General features: G+C 43.7%; 1 long non-coding RNA gene across 2 annotated transcripts in view; it reads left to right on the top strand.

Moving 5' to 3' along the window:
• The window catches only part of LOC140215156 (uncharacterized), a 45,143-nt gene extending 26,251 nt beyond the window's left edge, over positions 1 to 18,892 (top strand). The window contains exons 4-5 of one of the 2 annotated variants that reach the window (XR_011892074.1): positions 8,937 to 9,036; positions 18,343 to 18,892. This is a non-coding gene — a long non-coding RNA (uncharacterized lncRNA). The remainder of the gene's footprint in view (positions 1 to 8,936; positions 9,037 to 18,342) is intronic. The other variant, XR_011892075.1, reaches the window with a different exon arrangement.
• The last annotated feature ends 3,394 nt before the right edge of the window (positions 18,893 to 22,286 follow it).

Below are 22,286 nucleotides of genomic sequence, written 5' to 3' on the forward strand. Positions count from 1 at the left end.
GCGTCCCCTCGTTGGGCTCCGTGGTGGGCGGTCGGCGCTGTTGCCGAATTTTTATATATTTCATGGAAACTTCTTTCCCCAAACTCCCTGATCGCCCTCACAAACGAGGGCGCACCGAAGATCTCTTTCAGTTTTTCGGACGACAAGTCCAGAACTTTCCTAAATACCATGTGATTCACTCAGAAAACCCAGACAAACTAGTGCGTAACATTTCACCGTTCCTTGTTTCGAAGACATTAACTCAAGTTTTTGGAACAGGATATAAGGCGTCGAGAATGACAAGTGGTGATCTTCTCTTAGAGCTCCACGATAAGAAGCAGTACGAGAAACTGCCGAAACTTGTCTCTTTTGGGGAGACCCAAATAACAGTAACTCCGCACCGTACCATGAACACCACCCGCGGCGTTGTCTCGGACGATGACATGCTAGAGCTCACTGAAGCTGAACTCTTGGAGGGCTTCAGTGAACAGAATGTCATAAATGTTAAGCGAATTAAGATCAGGCGAGACGGCAAAGAGATCAATACGAAACACCTGATACTCACTTTCGGTTCAAGTGTCCTCCCCGAGTCCATCGAGGCCGGTTATATCAAACTTCGTGTTAGGCCATACGTGCCCAATCCTCTGAGATGCTTTAAGTGCCAAAGGTTCGGCCACAGTTCACAGAACTGTCGAGGCCGGCTGACATGCGCCAAGTGTAGTGACACTGAACATTCCTCCGAAACATGTCAGAAGACTCCACATTGTGTCAACTGTGATGGCGAGCACGCCGCATACTCGCGCGCCTGCCCGTCCTGGAAAAGAGAAAAAGAGATTGTGACAATCAAAGTCAAAGAAAACATATCTTTCAAGGAGGCACGTAGGCGGGTGTCATACCTGTCTAAGAGCAGCTTTGCCGATGTGGCGCGTAAGGGGGCACCGTCACAACGGCCTCCGGCGGCTGTCCGACCCACAGGCAGTGAGTCGGCAGTTACGCCATCTGCCCCCGCGGCGGTTGCAGCTAGCGCTGCTCCGTCAACCGAGGAGAAGGGACCATCCACACCGAAGGTGGGTACAGCCGAGGCTGCCCCAACCTCCGAGGCCCCTTCCAGCGCTGGCGACGGCCAGCGCAGCCAAATCCCTCAGGGAGCCCCATCGACCTCCGGGCTGGTGGGCGCAGGGGTCTTGCCCTCCAAGGCGGGACTCCCTCTGAAAACTTCCCGCTCGCAAGAGCACGTGTCCGGCGCCTCACAAGAGGCAATGGACACCACACCTATCCTCAAGGCGCACCAGGCGCCTAAGGAGCGTCGAGAATCACTCGAACGCTTCAAAAAGAACAAAACACCAATTACAGGGCCTCGAAAGGGCTCTGTAATCTAAGGCATCTTTCCGTTTCCGTACACACAGCACTAATTTACATTAAATATGGATACACAAATCATACAATGGAACGTCAGAGGTCTCCTTAGAAACCTTGATGATGTACAAGAACTGATCCACCAACACAATCCAAAAGTGCTGTGTTTACAGGAAACACATTTAAAATCTAAACACACAAATTTTCTCCGACAGTACATAACTTTTCGCAAAGATCGCGATGATGCTGTCGCATCATCGGGCGGTGTCGCCATTGTTATCCATAAGAGCATTGCATGTCAACTTTTACAGCTACGAACGCCTCTCGAAGCAGTGGCGGTTCGAGCTGTACTCCTAAACAAACTCATCACCATTAGCTCTCTTTACATACCCCCACATTACAAATTAACGAAACATGAATTCCAATCCTTTATAGATCAATTGCCAGAACCTTACGTTGTACTTGGCGATTTCAATGCGCACAGCTCCCTGTGGGGCGACTCTCGTATAGATGCGCGAGGTCGTCTTGTTGAAAAGTTCCTTTTTTCCTCTGGTGCGTGCCTTCTGAATAAGAAGAAACCCACATATTACTGTCTTGCAAACAATACCTTTTCTTCAATAGATCTGAGCATAGTTTCTCCGTCCATACTGCCTGAACTAGAATGGGAAGTTACGAATGATCCTTACGGAAGCGACCACTTCCCCGTACTACTAAGAACACTTAAACAATACGAATATCCACCACAGGCTCCTAGGTGGAAGATTGACACAGCAGACTGGGAGAGGTTCCGAAACTTAACTAGTATATCATGGGATGACATGTCTTCTTTAGAAATCGACGCTGCTGTGGAGTACTTCACAGCCTTTGTAATAGATGCCGCATCTAAATGCATACGTGAATTAAGCGGCTCGGCATGCAAACGGCATGTCCCATGGTGGAACAATGAATGCAGAATCGCACGTAGAAATCAGAACAAAGCGTGGGGGTTGCTACGCGCTTCGCCCACTGCAGAAAATCTTGTCAACTTTAAGAAAGTAAAGTCCCAAGGCAGGAGAACCCGCCGACAGGCTAGAAGAGAAAGTTGGGAGAAGTTTTTATCAAGTATAAACTCTTATACAGATGAGGCCAAAGTATGGAACAAGGTAAATAGAATTATAGGGCGACAAACATATTCGCTTCCTCTGGTAAATACACAGGGCGATACACTGCAAGATCAGGCAGACTCACTTGGGGAGCACTTTGAGAGCGTATCAAGTTCAAATCATTATTCGCAATCCTTCCTGAAATATAAGCAAATAGAAGAACGTAAGCCACTAACAAGAAAATGTCGAGAGAATGAGCCTTACAACCGTCCATTTAGTATTGCCGAATTAAGAGCTGCCCTGAGCGCATGCAAGAGCTCCGCACCAGGATCTGATAGAGTCATGTATGAAATGCTCAAAAACTTACACAATGACACGCAACTTACACTACTCACACTTTTCAACACCATCTGGAATGCAGGGTACCTTCCAACCGCGTGGAAGGAAGCCATTGTGGTCCCTGTTTTGAAACAAGGCAAAGACCCTTCCTCAGTGGCAAGTTACCGCCCGATAGCCCTCACAAGTTGCATTTGTAAAGTGTTTGAAAAAATGATAAACCGGCGACTCATTCATTTCCTTGAACAGAGCAAAATGCTTGATCCTTATCAGTGCGGCTTCCGAGAAGGGCGCTCCACAACTGACCATCTTGTACGTGTAGAAGCAAATATTCGGGACGCATTTGTACACAAACAGTTTTTGTTATCCATATTCCTAGATATGGAGAAGGCGTATGATACGACGTGGCGTTACGGAATCTTAAGAGACTTGTCGGAAATGGGCATCCATGGTAATATGCTAAACCTCATAGAAAGCTATTTGTCCAGTCGTACATTCCGGGTAAAAGTCGGTAATGTACTTTCGCGTCCTTTTACGCAAGAAACGGGTGTACCCCAAGGAGGCGTGCTCAGCTGCACACTCTTCATCGTGAAGATGAACACGCTTCGCGCTTCTTTACCACCGGCAATCTTTTATTCTGTCTACGTGGACGACATTCAGATAGCTTTCAAATCCTGTAACCTCGCAGTGTGCGAGAGACAGGTACAGCATGGCCTGAACAAAGTCTCAATGTGGGCAGACAAGAATGGATTTAAGATCAACCCTAACAAAAGCTCTTGTGTTGTTTTTACAAAAAAGAGAGGCCTGGTTCCGGATCCTTCCTTAGAACTGTGTGGACAACGAATACCTATCAGCAAAGAGCACAAATTCCTAGGTATCATACTTGACTACAGACTCACTTTCGTCTCCCACATTAAACATCTTAAAGAAAAATGTCTAAAAACAATGAACATAATGAAACTTCTATCCCACACTACGTGGGGTAGTGACAGGAAGTGTTTATTGAAACTCTATAAAAGCCTCATTCGATCACGATTAGACTATGGTGCCGTGATTTATCACTCTGCCGCCCCGAGCGCACTAAAGATGCTGGACCCAGTCCACCATCTAGGAATCCGGCTGGCCACTGGTGCTTTCAGAACGAGTCCCATACAAAGTCTATATGCAGAATCGAATGAGTGGTCACTTCATATCCAGAGAACATACATCAGCCAAACATATTTTTTGAAAGTCCACTCTAATCCTGAACATCCCTGTTTTAACACCATTAATGATATGACATATGCTACACTGTTTCGTAATCGTCCTTCCGTAAGACAGCCTTTCTCGCTGCGTGTGAGGGAGCTTAGTCATGAAATGCGTGTTCCACTCCTCGAACTTCGCCTAATGCATCCAGCCAAGCTGCTACCTCCTTGGGAGTGGCAGCTCATACAATGCGATATATCTTTCATCCAAGTTACGAAACACGCTTCAGACATTGAAATCCAAATGCATTTCCGGGAACTCCAGCACAAACACTCCTGCACGGAGTTCTACACAGACGCATCGAAGTCGCACGACGGGGTGTCCTACGCAGCCGTCGGGCCATCCTTCTCGGAAACCGATGTACTACATGCGGAAACTAGTATCTTTACGGCTGAGGCCTACGCACTATTGTCGGCTGTGAAGCATATCAGAAAATCAAAACTCCAGAAAGCAGTCATATATACGGATTCCCTTAGTGTTGTGAAGGCCCTGATGGCATTCTCTAACCACAAAAATCCGGTAATTAACGAACTCTATTCTGCTCTGTGTAAAGCGTATATAGGTAATCAGCATGTCATCATATGCTGGGTGCCAGGTCATAGGGGCATCGAAGGTAACGTTCTGGCGGACCAGATGGCCACGTCAGTTGCATCATATTCTGCTAATCACACCGCTGCAGTTCCTGTCACAGACCTGAAGCCCTTCTTACGGAGGAAACTACAGAACCAGTGGCAACGCCTATGGGACGCGGAAACAAATAATAAGCTCCACGTGATAAAGCCACAATTACGATTCTGGCCTTCCGTAACAAAATCACGCCGGACAGATGTCCTATTCTGTCGTCTAAGAATAGGACACACATTTGGCACACATAACTATTTACTCACCGGAAACGAGCCTCCAACCTGCGGTAGATGCGGGGAGAGGCTCACCGTCCTCCACGTCCTTCTGGAGTGTCGGAAAGCCGAATATGAAAGAAAGAAACATTTTTCCATAGCATACCAGCAGCAGATCCCCCTTCATCCAGTAATGTTACTCGGCCCAGAACCGCTATTTGACACCGTCGCAGTTCTAAGTTATCTGAAAGATGTTGTGTTTCATGTTTTTAGCCCCACATGTTCGTAGCGTCTCCTCTCTTCAGAGGATGGCGCTATGATAATTACTTTGAATAGCACATGCCTCTAGGCCCTTGTGGTTCAAGGGCTCTGGCGAGGCAGCAGTGCTCCAAGTAATTTTACCATCTTATATATTTTATAATTTGCATCATCCTTCTACGATGGATTTTAATGTTCATAGTACTCGTCATTAATCATCGCCATAATTTTATAGCACGTAGATTTTACGCACTTTACAGCGACTATTTTTAGGCCACTTTACAGCCAAGTCACATCTTCCATAGTACATCAACATTAACACTTGTCATGGCGCTCTTTGGCCAAACCTGGCCCTTGCGCCACTAAACACAACACATCATCATCATCATTAAGTAATATTTTGTGATCTAATTTTTAATTGTGCATTTTCAGCAATTCTTACTATCTCATGAGAATAAACGTTTGTCATGTGTACTGACATTAAATAGTGCATTTTCCTGCATTCAGTGCATGAATAAGCTAGCCAGTAAAAATTCACGAATATAGGGAAAATAAGTATGCAAAAGTAAATGTTTTAGGCATTTTTTTCCTTTTTAGTGCCTTGTAGACCATTGCAAAATTTCGTAAGCAGGGAAATTCCCACATAGCTAACACAACCTAACCAAGGTGGTCGTGTTCCAGCTAGTCGCATTGTTAAACCTGAGACGCGTTTTCAAAGATGGTGCGCAGGAGGGAAGGCAGCAGAAATAATGCCAGCAGTTCGCATGCTTACACCTTAATTTCCGATTCTAACCTGACGACCGCCATCACGCACGTGATTAGGTCAAACTAGGTGTGCGGAGAGCGCACTTGCGGAATTTCGCATATCGCCCATTGGCTTCACTTCAAAAATGTTATAAAAGCTATTATAGCAGTTTCATTTGCCTGCTGCACTGTTTTGTCAGACTGAAATAATGGTACTCACTTTGTGCAGTTCGTTTGGTTGTATTTCATAATCCATGACGTGTTTGTCGCCGCCTTGTACTGCCGCATCCATTCTTCAGCAGATGCTGGATCTGCGATGTTCATTCGCAGGACTCTCGTGTCTGATGTCGACGCAGCAATGTCCTCCGCGCACTCTGTGTTGCCGAAATTGTGCCAAGCAGCTGATCTGGACACCGAAAAGTTATCAGTGCAGTCCATATCGCACGCTATTTCCTCGGCTCCAACGTCGCCAGAAAAGTTATCAGTGCAGTCCATATCGCACGCGATTTCCTCGGCTCCAACGTCGCCAGATAGTTCGCACGACATTGTGCACGCCTTTCCTGCACCAATCTCGAAAATATCTTTACAGAAAACTCCAAAATGTTTCGGGGCCTTGAGGTTCGCTGGAACAACTCGGGAGTCAGGACTTGACAGGTGAATGAAAAGCGCCGGTTGCGCGCGCGTATATATACCCGCGCTAGCGTGTGACGTAAGCGTCAATTCACGGCCGCTCAATATAACGCACTTGGTGCGGCCCGTCGCGTCGGCCGAGAGAGGCGTGACGCGCCTAGTTCCCATCGCCACCGCCGCAGCGCCACTGCTCCGGGACAGTTGCGGGGGGGGAGAGCTGTGCTCCGCCCGCCGCGGCCGCGCGGTCAGCGCTTGATTTGTTCCGATAAAGAACTGTGTAGCGGTGTTTCACAAAATATGAATGGTAATGTCAACTGGCGATTTGCTACTGATAGCAGTACGTCAGCATCGCTGCAGTTGTCAGCGACAGTTTGTGTCGGAAGTCACCTATGTTAGGTGCGCTTCTTCGAGCGTTCAACACACACGAAGCCGGTTATCCGCTATATTAACTTGTTGCATATAATTAGTTGGTTAGCATAAAAATGCTCGTTTTAAGAAGTCCGAACTCTGATCAGTCTGGTCCGCAATTAGAGCCGATGATTAATGCTGTTTTACGTTTCTGGACATGCAGAAATGTACTGTATTATAGTTCAGCTGGTTCACGCGGGAAATATTTTGCAAATGGGCAGTACTAGCCTACATCAATGGTCGCAAAGAAAACAGTAAAGCCAGAAGTCAGTAGGTTGCGTCCAGTTTTTCTTTTCATTTAATAGTTCATGTACACAGAATCTGAAAGCGTTACAAGCGCAGAACTTTCCTTGGGAGAGGTTTATGTGTAAGCAAAATTTTTTCCCATTGTCGAATTCAGGCTGCTAGCCCAGTTCGTCAACAATGGTCTTATGAGCTTGCTCAAAAATACTCTGCAGAGGTCCTCAGCGTGGTTGCGATCCTCTTTTTCACAAGTCAGCGCCGGACATGTGTGCGTGTGTGTGTGTGTGTGTGTGTGTGTGTGTGTGTGTGTGTGTGTGTGTGTGTGTGTGTGTGTGTGTGTGTGTGTGTGTGTGTGTGTGTGTGTGTGTGTGTGTGTGTGTGTGTGTGTGTGTGTGTGTGTGTGTGTGTGTGTGTGTGTGTGTGTGTGAATTAGTCGCTTGAACAAAGGACCAAAGAATGCACGCCTAATCCAATTTATTAAACTTGTAAAACAACTGTACCTTTTCCTCACATGCACGTGCAACGTAGCCGGCCAGGTATGCAATTGGTGCTAACTCTATATCACCTGCTAGCTCACTCCATATAGTGATGAATTCAAGCTCACTCGAGAGCTCACTGGCTGCAGAAGAGATGACAGCTGGCAAGACAAGTTTCACCATCCTGAATGGGAAGTTTAACGGCTGTTTTCGCCAAACATGGCGAAACCATGTTTTTCAACCATGCTGCCCGCCGTTGAGGATCGCACGGAAGTTCATGATATCGGATCGTCGGATCTTTCCTTGCGTTGGTGCTGCACAGCGGCACACAGCAGTTGCGCGGCATGGTACCGTCTGTGCTAACGTCTGTTCACACCGTGCACGATCACACACGTGCGCAGATCCAGTAGGGCAGTCGTATATCATAAAGAAACCCGCTGCCACGCGTGAGACCCACTGACTCTGCGGCAATGGAAAGCAATGGAAACACGCGGCTGAGAAAGCGCATCGCTTGCCGTGCACTTCATTTGTTTCGGTCTTGGCAGTATTATCTAAAAAAAAAAACGCAATAGTTTCGGTTTTGGTTCGCGGATGTTTTAAAGTTTGGGTTACGTTTTCGCCGCACGTTGCGGTTGCGGGTGAGTAGCTTGTTGATAGTGCCACTTGTTGATGTGGCACGTTGTTGACGGTGCCAAGTCGGGCTTATCTGTACTGGACTTATTGGCACCTCTTCGCTACGTACTTTCCACTTACCTGTGCTGTGGAGGTTTTGTGGCTTACAGGCGTGTGACAGAAATGGGCAACACGCAGCACACTCGGATTAGTAAGAGAAGCGGCTCAGTTTTGCTAAACGGTGGTAAACGTTTGTACCACACACCACTGCTACCCGCACGCTGGATTTGATAGCCATTTGCTATCGCCACCGCAGGAAAAAAGCTGGGCGCAACGCGATGAGCAGCTATCATTTTGGAAAGATTAAGGTAGGCTCCCACCATGTCTGCGAAGAAGCAGTTTAGTCTTTTAAAAAGCGCGGAACGCGAAAAATAAAACAATAAACGGCATTACATGTGATTGAAGCGCGAGAACGTTACGGTTTCGGTTTCGGCGCAAAAAACGCGAAATGCCACTTGCCCTCTCCACGCATACGTTGCCGTTACGGCGTTCGGATGTTTAACATGATGTGGCCGCTACGTCAGTTACGTGAATGCCATAAGCAAGGCTTTTGCAGTAGCTTAGTACAGCACGAACATTTATAGATCTAATCTGAAATTGTTGGTATAGCACACGGTTTACAAACTTTGATAGGGTTCTCACTTCCCGTTACTTTCGATTCCTGTCACCAGGGGCCTCTCTGTGAAGTGTTTCAAACATGGCGTCCCCCAGTAGCACCAGCACTCCGCGCGACTCGCATAACAATTCACCGTGGTTTTTGTTCCAGGAAAGGTAAATGAAGTTTTTTTGCGATGACTGCTTATATTGCTGTAGCATTTAGGAGTCCCGTGATGTTTCTGTTGGCGTGCATCACATTTGACTAAGCGTCTCTCGTACGAGCGCCCTTGTTTCAGAGTTGAATCATAGGCTAATGCTAGCAACTTACTTTATCGCTCTCTTTTTCTTTTCTTGTTGTCAGTATGTAACATGGTGTTGAGAGCAATGTACCAAGAGGAACACGACGGAAAAGGTTACGTGTTATCCCCGAGCGCAGGGAAGAAAGAGTGTCTTTTCGCCTGCTGCGGCTCTTGACTTTGATGTAAGGCAAAATCGAGAAGAGAAGACAGGCAAACTGTAAGCATCAGTTGAAAAAAAAGAAGAAAATGAAGAATTCCACTAGGAAGTGAGAAATAACGGCGTAGGCGTGTTCAGATGAGGACACACTTGGGGGAGTGCCGACTATTCTTTCTCAGCGAAAAATTTTGTATGAAGTGGGCATGTGGTCTAGTGCCTCTATAGAAAAGAATCAATCAACCTTTGTGTTAAGAAACTCAGAGCGAATTTGGAGAAAGTCTAATCGTGGAGAAGAGCATTCTTGCGACTTTCAGATTTTGCAAACTTGAAGACCAATCACTTCAAAAATAAAACTTTGTACACTGCCAAACATATTTTTCGTAATATTAAACTATTGGAACTACTGGCCCAAAAAAACTTCGATTTATGCCACCCACAATCTTTTTTCTTTAAGTTGCCGTACTTTTCTTGTTCAGCAAGCGCCTCTCATTGACCCTGAGATCAGCGGCCATGTGGGGCTATTTTAGACAGGGCAGCGAAGCAGAAAATTTCCAGACAAATCTTCGAAGAAGTTTTTTGCAAATTAACGTAAAAAATTAGCAGCTACACTGCGTATTTGTTTTGTAAGAAAATGGCGAAGTCACCAAAATTTTACAGTACACCCTCACAGGAGTCATAAATCTAGTGCTGCAAGAACATTCAGCATTATTTTAGGCAGAAAGATTGGTCCTATATTTTAGAGCCCTATGATGTGTGTAGTTGTAATAATAACATCAAAGTTACATTCACATTGCATTCCGAACTCGCTGTTTTTCTGTTACTAAAGAATAGCGACCTAAATTGTGCAGTTCTTGCCTCTTCCGACTCACGAAATGACAAACGGGTTTTCGGGGCTCTGGTATCCACATTTTACTTGCGGTACGTTAAGGTAGCAAGCATGGGAGAGCGGGCACAGCGAGCTGTTTAATACCCGTGACATAAGCACCCACAAACTTCTTTTAACATTGCCGTCTTTATCTCGAGGGAGATGCACTTGGTGGCTCACAGTCACCCTTCCGCTAAGGGAACTTAATGGAGCTTTTGGTCAAAGGGGATTGGCGACACCGCAAGACGGCTAAATGGAGCACTCTCGTGCCCATACTGGTTGTTGTAAAATTGAGATTGTTTGCATTAAACTTTATTGTTGTGTGTGTTTAGAACATTAGTATTGAATTAAATAAAAGCTCAAGCACAGTTCAGCAGCAGTTGTACTTGCTGCTGCACAATACCCTTGACCTAGGCCGCTTGGCACAGTGTTTTTCTCGTCTTTCAGGGTGTTTGCATGAACCCGACAGAATCAGGTTGAGCCAGCTTGTCGGGCTGGAATATACCGTATTTGTTCGAATCTAGGCCGATAGTTTTTTTCAGATAATCATATTCCAAACCTAGGGTCGGCTTAGATTCGAGGATTTTAAAAAAACGTGCCAGTTTTTCATTGAAACTGCTAAATATGGTGCATAGCTAGTGCCATCTAGAAAAGTCAGTATCGCAGCCGCTACTAGCCGTGCCAGTAGCCAACCGTACACAAGCGAGGTCGCCATTTTGACCTGTGTCGTGTCGGCCGTGGTGTTATCACGATGGCACCAAGCAGGAGATGCCACTACAGTGTCGCTTTAAAGCGAAAAAGTTGTGATAGCCGCAGAGGCATCGTCGAACCTTCAAGCCGGGCAGCACTTCAGCGTCGACAAGAAAAACGTCCGTCGTTGAAAGGGACAACAGCAGCTTTTTGCGTGCGCCGCAACAAGGATGGTATTTAGCGGACCAAAGAAAGGCCGTCGCCACGAAGTGGAGACAGTTTTGGCCGACTTTGTTCGGACGCAGAGAGCAGCTGCCCTTCCAGTGACAACAGAAGTGCTCCAAGCGAAAGCTAGGGAACTTTCGAGGGAGCGAGGCCTAACGCGAAATGATTTCAAAGCCAGCCGGGGCTGGCTTCAGAAATTCATGAAGTGCTTCGGCTTCAGCCTCCGACGTCGCACTTCAATCACCCAGAAGCTGCCAAGCGATTTCGAAGAAAAGCTGATAGCTTTTCAGCACTACGTGCTGCGAAAGAGAGAAGCAGCAGGCTACAACCTTGGGCAAATTGACAACGCCGACCAGACGGCTGTGTATTTTGATATGCCAGTGGCGTACACCGTGAATGAAAAGGGTGCCAAGGAGGTGAAGGTGCACTCTGCGGGCTACGGGAAGCAGCGCGCAACTGTGATGCTGCGCTGCAGAGCTGATGGACATAAACTCCCTCCTTATATGATATTTAAAAGGAAGACACTGCCTGCTCGAGAAACTTTCCCAAGAAATGTCATGCTCGCTGTCATACCGGGCGGCATGATGGGCCAGTTGCAGCCACTTGATGTCTGCATCAACAAACCTTTCAAGGATCGTCTGCGGAAATATTACACGGACTGGTTGACTGATGAAGACCACATGCTAACGGCAACGGGTCGCATCAAACTTGCATCACAATCGCAGCTTGCGGGCTGGGTAGCTGCAGCATGGGACGACATCTCAGGTACTTTGATCGTGTGCTGCATTTTAGAAAGTGCAGCATATCTAATGTGCTTGACGGTACCGAAGATAGTGCACTGTTTGAAGGTGACAGTGACAAGGAACATAGCGACGAGTCTAGCAGCGATGATGACGTTGAATGAGCTCTGCACGTTCAGATTCAATAAATGCTGTTTGCATTTTGTGAACGCTGTCCTCACTTTTCTTGTTCGGCCTACATTCGAGGTAATATATATTTTTTTTTTTGTTGGCTTTGGACTTTAGGGACTCTGCCTAGATTTGAGTAAATACAGTACCTGTCAAGTTCACGTAAACATTAGCCGGTTGGACTGAACAAGCGTTGAGTTGGGCTGCCCAACTTGTTTGCAGCGTGTATGCACACGTAGAAGGGTCGGGCCCGCCAGTGCCAAGACTTGTGCGGGAACACTGTGATGTCGCGATTTAGGTGCCAGCAGCGGGAATAGCATCAGGATGAGGCCGAAACAAGCACTGTGCAGCCCAACCTCATCGTAGCAATAAGACCCACGGAATAGAGCTGTTGCAGACAGAAACGAACCAGAAGCTCAGTTAGGACGCGTTGGTGCCTCAGCTCGACACCGTGTGCCATCGTTGTCTGGACTTGTCAGAAGCGAGTTCATGTAAGCGCGGTCACGTGGGGCTCAGTCAGCCCAATTTTTTACTGCCCACTTGCGTTGGGTAAATGTAAATGCAGCCTTTGTCGTGCTAGTCATGCAGGGGTAGACAAAATAAGAAAGCTCACAAGGTGACCATTACATGAAATGTTGCGTTTTAGTACAGTTTGCAGCAGTTTGGGTTGCAGAACGCAGAGCCTACCCACTAGACCGCAAAGGAAAATGTCGATAAGCACAGGGTGGCTAGTGTGGCTGTCAGCACTGCTGTTTAGCGAGCGCATTTTGTTTTTTAACGAGGTGTATCTTTCATGCATCAAATATATTGAATAATATTTTTGTGGAAGGAGCGTTCATTGTAATAGCTACAAGCATAATTAACAGTTAGTTACATTCTTGTACTGAATGCACCTCTCGCGGCTTCTTTTATAGGCCGTGACACAATCACAAGTTCCTTGAGGTCGAACTCTCTTATCGTAAAGAAGTTTGTGGGTGCCTGTATGACACAAGCATAAGGCTAGTCTGGGTAAAGTACTACTGCCACTGCTCTCTAATTAAGCTTGATATCTGAAATTCATCCCATTTACATGACCAGTGTATATGCGTAGTGGGAAGTGACGCAACTGCAGTGGAGGAGTCAGCTGGGTGTGTTTAGATAAGGACAGATTGTAGAAGCAGTTCCAAATATTTATTTTAGGCACGAAAACCATCCCACAGAATAGGACAGAGGCTACTTTGTCACAGAAGAAATCTCAACTGTAAAAAAGTGCGAAAATCGCATTATCAGGCCGCAAAATTTTGCAACTGGAAGAACGCATGGTATAGAGAGTAGTTTTCTACACATTAAACATTTCACTATAATTCTATTGAATTAAGGTGAATTCAGTACGTGAAAGAACATTACGTTGTGCGACCTGACCAAGGAAATTCCTTATATGTTGTGCAGTGTGCATGCACAGATTGAAAAAAGAATGTTCGGTTTGCATTAGTACTTACTTCTCTGAATGGTTACTTACTGGGCACAAATAACGCAAATAATTACGTTCCGAAGTTGTAAACCTAAAGCTGCGGTTCTTCCACTTTCGTATAACTTCATCAGACACAGACCTCTCAACCCAAGCTTTGAATGATAAACCCGCCGTGGTTGCTCAGTGGCTATGGTGTTGGGCTGCTGAGCATGAGGTCGCGGGATCTAATCCCGGCCACGGTGGCCGCATTTCGATGGGGGCGAAATGCGAAAACGCCCATTTAGGTGCACGTTAAAGAACCCCAGGTGGTCAAAATTTCCGGAGTCCTCCACTACGGCGTGCCTCATAATCAGAAAGTGGTTTTGACACGTAAAAACCCATAATTTATTTTTTTAATGATAAATTAGTCAATCTCTATTAGCCTCGTCATAGCTTCGAAACGGCCCTTTATCGCAATAATGATTCTGGCTGCCTGTGCATGATTGCCACCAACTCCAGCTACTGTGAAATTTGTTTTCTTGGAAACAAAATTGGAATAAGTATGCTGTTGACCTTGATAACTACCCCCATCGTTGAACAGTGAAGTGAGTACCTTAGTATATATGTTGCATATTTTTATCAATAACAAAACATAGCAACATAATTTTGCTGGAAACTGATCACAAGAGATGAACGTCAAGTAATTTTACAGAAATCGGAAATTATTTTTATTTTCTGAAGACAAAAATAGGTGATATTCTGACTTATGATTTTTTTTTTTACATTTACCATCCAGTTCCTAGCGATAAAGAAAATGGTAAATACACTCTTTTGTAAGTAATGTAGCACATTATGAATAGAGCTAAAGATTTTCCATACGTAAGCAGTTCTAGGCGTACCTAACCAGGAAACCCATCCATCCGTCATGTAAGATGAATCGCTATAAAGAAATGAATGTGTAAAACAAAATAAATTCGAAAAGAAAAACGTTAGCAATATTGAATTTTGAACCTAACACCCCACACTCCAAAACTGAGTTTCTTATGCACTGGGCTAAATACCCACGCTTGCTGAATATAGCTGAACCATATGAATGTTGTACCGGCAGTACAAAACAAATGTCAAGAACAGTTTCTGTGAAGGCTTTGTTGAAAGATTTGATGATGGTGGAATAAAAGCCATCTCTAGGACCACACGTAGAGCCATCTTGGAGCGTTGTGCATATCATGAAAACTCAGACTTTGGGAAAATGTAATGCCAAACACGCCACATCCCCAATGCATTTCAGTGGTCACGGGATGCGCCTTGCATTGAGGGTTCCCTTCACCGACCGAAATGCCACTGATCTCCAAGGGCTCGTGTGCTTCGCATCTCGCAGCACAGATACACAAGGAGTCAATGAATTGATATAAGGAGTGATGAGGGGTTGTATTGGTCTTGTCACGGTTGCTACTGGTTCAGTGTGGGTGGATGAAGTGCTAAAAAGGGTTTATAATGATCAGAGCAATACTAGTAAGGTTGATAGTAGTTGATAGCAGTTGGATTGTGTCCCCATAAGGACAGATAAGTGTTAATAAGGACCCAATCAATTGCGATAAGATTGATAATGACTTATAAGGGTTGATAAGCATTTATACTGACCGGCCGGATCAAGTTTGATAAGATTGATAGTGGTACTGGGTTGCATGGAGATGAGCAAGTGGCACAATGATTATGCATACTTGGACAACACCTGTGGAGTTCCTGCATGAATTCTTTGAAGTTTAAGCCATCATTTCAAAATGCCAAATAAGCCACCAATTTTTTCTTGTATGTGAAAGTGGAAAGTTAGCATTTTTGTTCATGCCGTGCCACGATTAAACTCAACTTACCTTAATTCTGTGAGAGAGGTTGTATAGATGACTTTTCAATGTGTACAAAACTGTATTCTCTATACCACTCGCTTTTTAAGTTAGAACATTCTGAAACATGGATGTGACATTTTTGCACTTCATCTTATTCAAGATTTTTTCTGTGTGAAACGAAGACGTATGTGGGGAAAGTAGTCTCGGTTACAATGTGTGGATAGGTTTTTCTGCCTAATACAAATATGTTAACAAAAAAAATATTCTGGGCCTCATTTGTAACTGTCATTAACTGATCACACACACATTACTCCTCTACAACTGCGGTGTCGTTGCGATTTCCCACTGGCTGGTGCACCGGTCATATAAACAAAGCATTTTAGAGAGTAGTGCCAGTAGTAGTTTCCCAGACCAGCCTTCACCAGCTTGCTTTGCGCTCTCTTGTGTGCTTGCTACCTTAACATATGGTAGGTGAAATATTGATACAGGAGCCCTGAAAACTAAGGGTGTGCAAATATTCAAAAATATGGAATATTTTTAGTCATACTCGACTCGACAATAGGTACTCGATAATTTTTGAATATTCTATTGGATAGGAATATTTGAAATAAATTGAATATATTTCTTTCGGTGCAGGAGTAAACACGCTTCATAACGTTTGGTTTTAACCAATATAAGCAAGTGCGTGATTTTGTGCTGAATTTCGCGATTTTATGCAGCTGGCACAATTTCATTTGTAAAACATGCTTAGCTGCTGGACTTCTAAGCTGTGCAGGGAAGCTAACCTCTCTCTGGCAATGGACACGGATTTGTAAACAGCGAGGGTGCACTCTATTGCAGGTTGCAATCCTGAGCTTATTGCTTGTCAGCAAATTCGATGAGTTTCGGCAGGTACAGGGTCAAATGCCCCTGAGTTTCCAGGAAATTCATGCAGTATAACAGGGCACAGGTTGGTGAGAACAGACAACCAGTGGAAATTATTCAATTTTCAAGAGATAACAATCTTTTAGTATACCTTACTAGTTTATTTTTGTACCAATGACAATGTAATTGCAGTGTTCCAACATGTTAAACCAACTTGCTAATAAATGCATGTGCATATCATTTGATATTCGATTGTAAGTAATCATATTGAAACATTTTTATATTTGCACACCCCCTACTGAAAACTCAAGCTCATGTCATTTCGTGGCTTAGAAGAGGCAAAAAAGGTGCGATATTAGTCGCTTTTCCTTACTAACAGAAAAACAGCGAGCTTGGAATACAATATGAATGTAATTTCGATTTTGTTATTCTACATACGAGGAAAATTCCAAATGAAAGTTCTCCTATTTTTGGGGGACATAGAGAAACTGTTAATACAGTGTTGGCCACACTGTTGTGAGTGGCGCTTCCTCCACTCTCAAATAAGCCTGTGTGCGCTTTGCTCGGATGCTCAGTCTTGGTTTGGCAGCCATTGAAAATGAAGCTCCCGTTGAACGCTACTGCCAAGTGTGAAGTTCGCGCAGTTATTAAATTTTTTAATGCAAAAGGCGTTAAGCAGGTTGAAATTCATAGGTAATTGATGGAAGTGTATGACCACTTGTGCATGGATGTCAAGAACGTTTGCAAGTGGTGTAGAGAGTTTACAGCCGGCTGTACTGAAATTCACGACAAAGAAAGGAGCGGTAGGGCGTCAGTTTCCAAAGAGACAGTCGCGAAGATTGAGGTCATGCGTGAAGATCGCAGGGTCACTCTGGGTACTCTCTGCATTTTGGTTCCGGAGGCTTCCCAAAGCACCATCCACAGGATTTTAATGGAAACGTTGCAATATCAGAAGGTGTGTGCAAGATGGGTACCATGGCATTCCACTTTACACCTGAGACAAAACAGTCCCACGAGTTACGGCATCCCTCTTTGCCCCAGCCACAAAAATTCCAACACAGTCTGCCAATAAAGTCATGGCAACTGTGTTTTGGGACAGGAAAAGGGTATTGTTGGTCAACTTTCTGCCTGCTGAGACAGCAATAAACACTGACAGATGTTGTGAAACAACAAAAAAACTCTCAAGGGCAATTCAGAACCGGAGAAGAGACATAAGGACCTCCCAGAGTCGGTCCTTATCTGAACGCACCCTATATGTAAAGACGTCTTGAACAAGTACAAGTGTTTCTAACTATCTCTTGTTAAATTAGTGCTCATGTAGCCAATCTGGGAGCGAAGAAGATTCCAGCATCTTCTTTATTTTCTATATTTTGAACTTCACGGAGTCAAAATGCTTCAGTTCTTCCAGCCTGTAGAGCTCCGAAGAGCAATGTTTCGCTGTTCAACATTGCTTTTCTCATTGGCGCTGCCAGGCATGGTTGTTCGACACTATCATGTCCGTAACTTGATGACATCGTGGGTGCAAAATGAACAAGTAAGGTGGCAACCTGTGCTTTGGTACAATCACAGTGGGTTTTGTGATGGTGAAAGCTTATATTTCTATTGTTCTGATTCAGAAGAATAATCATTTCCGATACACTACTGTATGCGGCCTCTGTGAAGCTTTGTAGAAAAGATGGCCACATTGACAGTGAGCATGTATCGGATGAATTCTGTATGGCTCGGTTGAATATTGTCACTGTTAACCAAAGAGGTGACAACTATGCAGAATCCTTTTCGTATCTCCGAAAATATTCGACCAATCTGAAAAATTATTTCTGGCAAGCCTTTGGGAAGGGCAATGCGCTCGCTGCAATGCATATTTCAGTTTTCATAGAAAGTGTTTCCGGGCCCCTCAAGCTTTTTGTGGATACTCATGTACCATAAAACTAGTAATTACGAGGGCCACTTTTCTCGGAGTGTATCACTTAGCAAAGGGGAGGTTGTGAGCAGTGACAAATGTCAAGACAATGAAAGCTGTTCTAATGACCGTGACGAGGACAAAAGTACCCTTAGACTGTGTAAATAATTCTTCGAGGGGAAAAATGGGAAAATTAAGCCATTTCGTTTCAGTGCCTAAGCAAAGCAATTTTCAGGTGCAAGGTGGGCTAGTTGGTTTCTTGGCTGACCTGTGCAACGTGTCACATTTTTATCTTGCAGGCTAGACCACCTGTCCAGTCAGCTTGTTCGGCGAGTGGCTGGGTACGTAGCTGGCTGAAAATGCTGCCTGTGCACATAGTTGAGAGCACAAGCAAGGCAGCAGTACATGCATTATAAGTTGTTAAGATATAAGGTTACAGACTTGCAAATCACTGATCACCTTGGTTCAATTAGTAATTACAGTTGGTACTACTGTGAAGCTGAACCAATTTTGCAGCCAAGTCTGACAAATTGAAAAAATTTAAAAGGTGAAATCTTCAACATGCACTTACATTAGTCTATTTTTTCTCTTCTCTGAGCAATATGCTAGTGTGAGCCTTTCAACTATAATACTATTAGTGGTTGCTTCTCACTGGTGTTGAGCAATTTTATTTTTGGTGTGGAAGACTAAGCCTTTTTCTTTTGGTTGCATTGTGTATTGCAGTTTTTACCATGTCACCCAAGAAGTAGAGTAATTACTGTTTAAGAATAGACATACTGAGATGCATATATACATTGTTGAATGTAATTTCTGGTTGTGCAATAAAAATGCATCTTTTTCATAAAAGAATGGCTGTCCTCATTACTGTTTGATACAAGTGCTGGGTGGGGTGTTTCAGAGATCAAGTATCATTTACAGCAAGCACATATTTAACTGCACTGTAAAATGTAGCTCGTACTGGACCTACTGTATACACATATACCACACATTGACATTTTTTATTTAATAATTTAAAAATTTCTTCATGATAGAAATTGCAGTTTCGGTGCCTTAACTTTCGTTGCACTATGTGTTGCACTTGATTAACTTGAAATGATCGGAACTGCTCACTTTTTAATTATTGGCATGAGATTGCTTCAAGATTTTTATTTCCGAGAATGATTATGTATTTATTTAAAATACCTTACAGGCCCAAAGGGCATTAAGTAAGCGGGGTTTAGTTATTACAGTGAAAGTACAAGCAAACTAGTAACATCGAAATGTAATGCAACAAAGCAAATTGCAAAATACAAAACAGGGTTCCAATGCAAGTGAACAAAAATATGCAACACAACAAAATATTTATTTATTTATTTTATTTATTTACAATACTGCCAGTCTCTACTGAGACCATAGCAGGTTTGTGAAAAAAGCACTAAAAGAGCATTTGACTGCAAGTGAAGAAGAAAGTGCAACACATCACAAAATGAACAAATTATGGACTAATCGGACCAATCCATAATACAGCACTACTGCAAAAAATTCACCTCAAGCTTCTGACGGAAGTTATGTAGTATTACGTGTTATTGGTCATGTAACCCCCCCTTACACAATGCTTCCTTGAAGAGTCTAAGGTACATTAAATAAATTACTTTACAAGAAAACATGCACTTTTTGTGACTGCAAGAGATTTATATATTTCAATCCACAGGCTTCTTTTACTAGTCAGCACTTGAGCTGTTTGGCATTATGGAGACACCTAGGTCTTATTTCACTTGTTACCAAGCCAGAAACCTCTTACTCTTAGCGGTTTTCTATCCGGTGGAAACAAAAGCTTCTCAAGGAGTGCAAACTGCACTGGAGTGCACAGATATGTCTGTGTTGTAACTTGGGAATGGATGCCAGACCATCTGGCTCTCTCAGGACATCAGGTAGTATACATATACTGCAACACTGCAGTAACTTTTACACAGACCATGTGTTTCAGTCAAGTAAATGTAAAAAAAGAGTTGTATATATTTGTGCATTTCTTCCAGTAATCCATTATTTGCTGTGGTGGACATCAGATGCATATATTGAAATTGCTTATGAAAGTCAAAGCTAGCCAGTCGGGAAAGTATTTGTTAGTAGGTATGTCAACTGGCAGCAGCTTCAAGAAATGTGCACTAGAATTAAACATTGCACGCAAAATTTTCGCACACTGACCAAACATAGATAGGCGGGTAGAATAGAGAGCAGGATGTCACTGCATCTGGAATATCTTTAAACTGGTGCCACTTATGAAGCTTCTGTCAAATATTCTTCCTGCACGAGGTAGGTGCAGTTTGGCAATCACATGATGCCAAAGTAAAGACAAATTTGCATTAAATTTTGTTGGCATGTTCATTAAGAATTTGAAGATGTACACCTGTAATTTACTGAGACTAATATTACTTGAATCCCCTAATCTGAGAAAATATGTATTTATTATCCACATAAAATTGTTTTAACATGTAGTATAGTTAAGTGGTCTCTATTTGTTCCTGACAGTACATTTAGTACTATGCACCTTTCGTTATACTAATTTGGATGGATTTCGCAGGAGTTTTGTTGAGTGCGATCCTAAATCTACCAGAAAGGTGCACATAGCAAGCGCCCAGATGTTACTAAATATTCTCTTCAAAGAAGAAAATATATTGGGTGCCTGACAAAACAGTGCCGAATACACACTTGAAGCCGTGTTAGACCTTTAACATTGGGCACTTGAGACTGCAGTTAATCGAAATGTTCTGTGTAATGTATGGTGCACAAACACATTGTCCAGGTGGTGCTTGTGGCTGAGAAGCCTGTGTGTTGAATGATGTGTGAATAACTTTACTGTTATTTGCCTTCTTCTTTACCACTGTATGAAGAGATGTAAAAAATAGACAGCGAGAAGGGTGCATGTACATGCGTGCCTAACTGTACACAAAATAAGGTTTATCCAAACAAAGTGCCTCTACCAACTGAATTTTCTTTCACAGTACAAGTTTTCTTTTTTTTTTTATAACACCCATCATGATTGGCTAAGGCAGAACTGTTGCTAAGCATGAGACAGCGGGATTAAATTGCAGCCACAGTGGCTGCATTTTGATGGAGTCAAAATGCAAAAACATCCATCTGCTGCCTGCATTGCAATGAATGTTAAAAAAGAAAACTAAATCGTCAAGAGTAATTGGAAGCCATCCACTATGGCGTGCCTCTTAATCATACGGTAGTTTTGCTTTAAACATCAGAATTTTTTTTTTATATATAAAACTGGAGGTGCACATGGGTATTGTTCCTTATACTACAGCATGCTGGAGAGCAATTCCCGTGTTGTACAATGAAAGTGATGTGTTGCTGACATACATTTCCGAATTTCTTGATATGAAATGCTATGAGGGCCTCTCCTGCCACTGACTCTCCAACCCTTCTCATTGTCTTCAATATGAACTCTCCCAGTAGCTATAGCAACTAAAGCAATGAGTTGCACTTTGCCAATAAGTAAAAGGAATGGGTGGAGCAGCAGACCAGAGCCACACTATTGCAGGCACCTTTTTGTACAAAAGATAGCGTGTCTTTCTCTGTGTGCTACAAGTAAATTATTGCCAGGGAAGAAACTCAAAACAGGGGGTCACTTCACTTGATCCCCCATGGCACCTGTACAGCACTTTGAGTGGGAAATATGCACTTCACCACATGATAAGCAATGGAAGTTGGCTGCCAATAATAAAATCGCCTTCAGAACAACTCTGTGCTTGGTCACATCAACGCTCTGTATCCTGTTCTTTGAATGCATTTTCATGACAGCGTTTTCACGACCTGCAAAAAAAGAAAGCGTTGAAGTGGGACAACCTTGCAGTAGACAATAGTAAAGTCCAGTGGAGCTGCTACAATGATTAACACAACAAACTTTTTTTTCTACAAATTGTCAGTGTACACTGATTGTAGGATCGGAGCTTCAGGAGGCCCATGAGGACTTATAAAAAAAATTCATTTAAGCAAGCAACACCTTGAAACTCCGCTCAGGTACTGCACCCTTTTGCATCTATGTGGCTGGAAATGCCACCGAGCACATCAGTGTGGGTAAGAGGCCTATGAGGCTATTCAGTTGAAAATTTGAGCCTTTGCAATGTTGTGTGCTTTTCGAAAGGTTCAGCGTTTTCTTTTTTTTCTTTTTTTTGTAATTTGCACTACCAGAAACGTAGCTATACGCCCTCCATTCAAACATCAAATAAAAGTAATGGTACAGCTTCTTCATACA

The sequence above is a fragment of the Dermacentor andersoni genome, chromosome 1, assembly GCF_023375885.2.
Source record: "Dermacentor andersoni chromosome 1, qqDerAnde1_hic_scaffold, whole genome shotgun sequence".
Classification (NCBI taxonomy): domain Eukaryota; kingdom Metazoa; phylum Arthropoda; class Arachnida; order Ixodida; family Ixodidae; genus Dermacentor; species Dermacentor andersoni.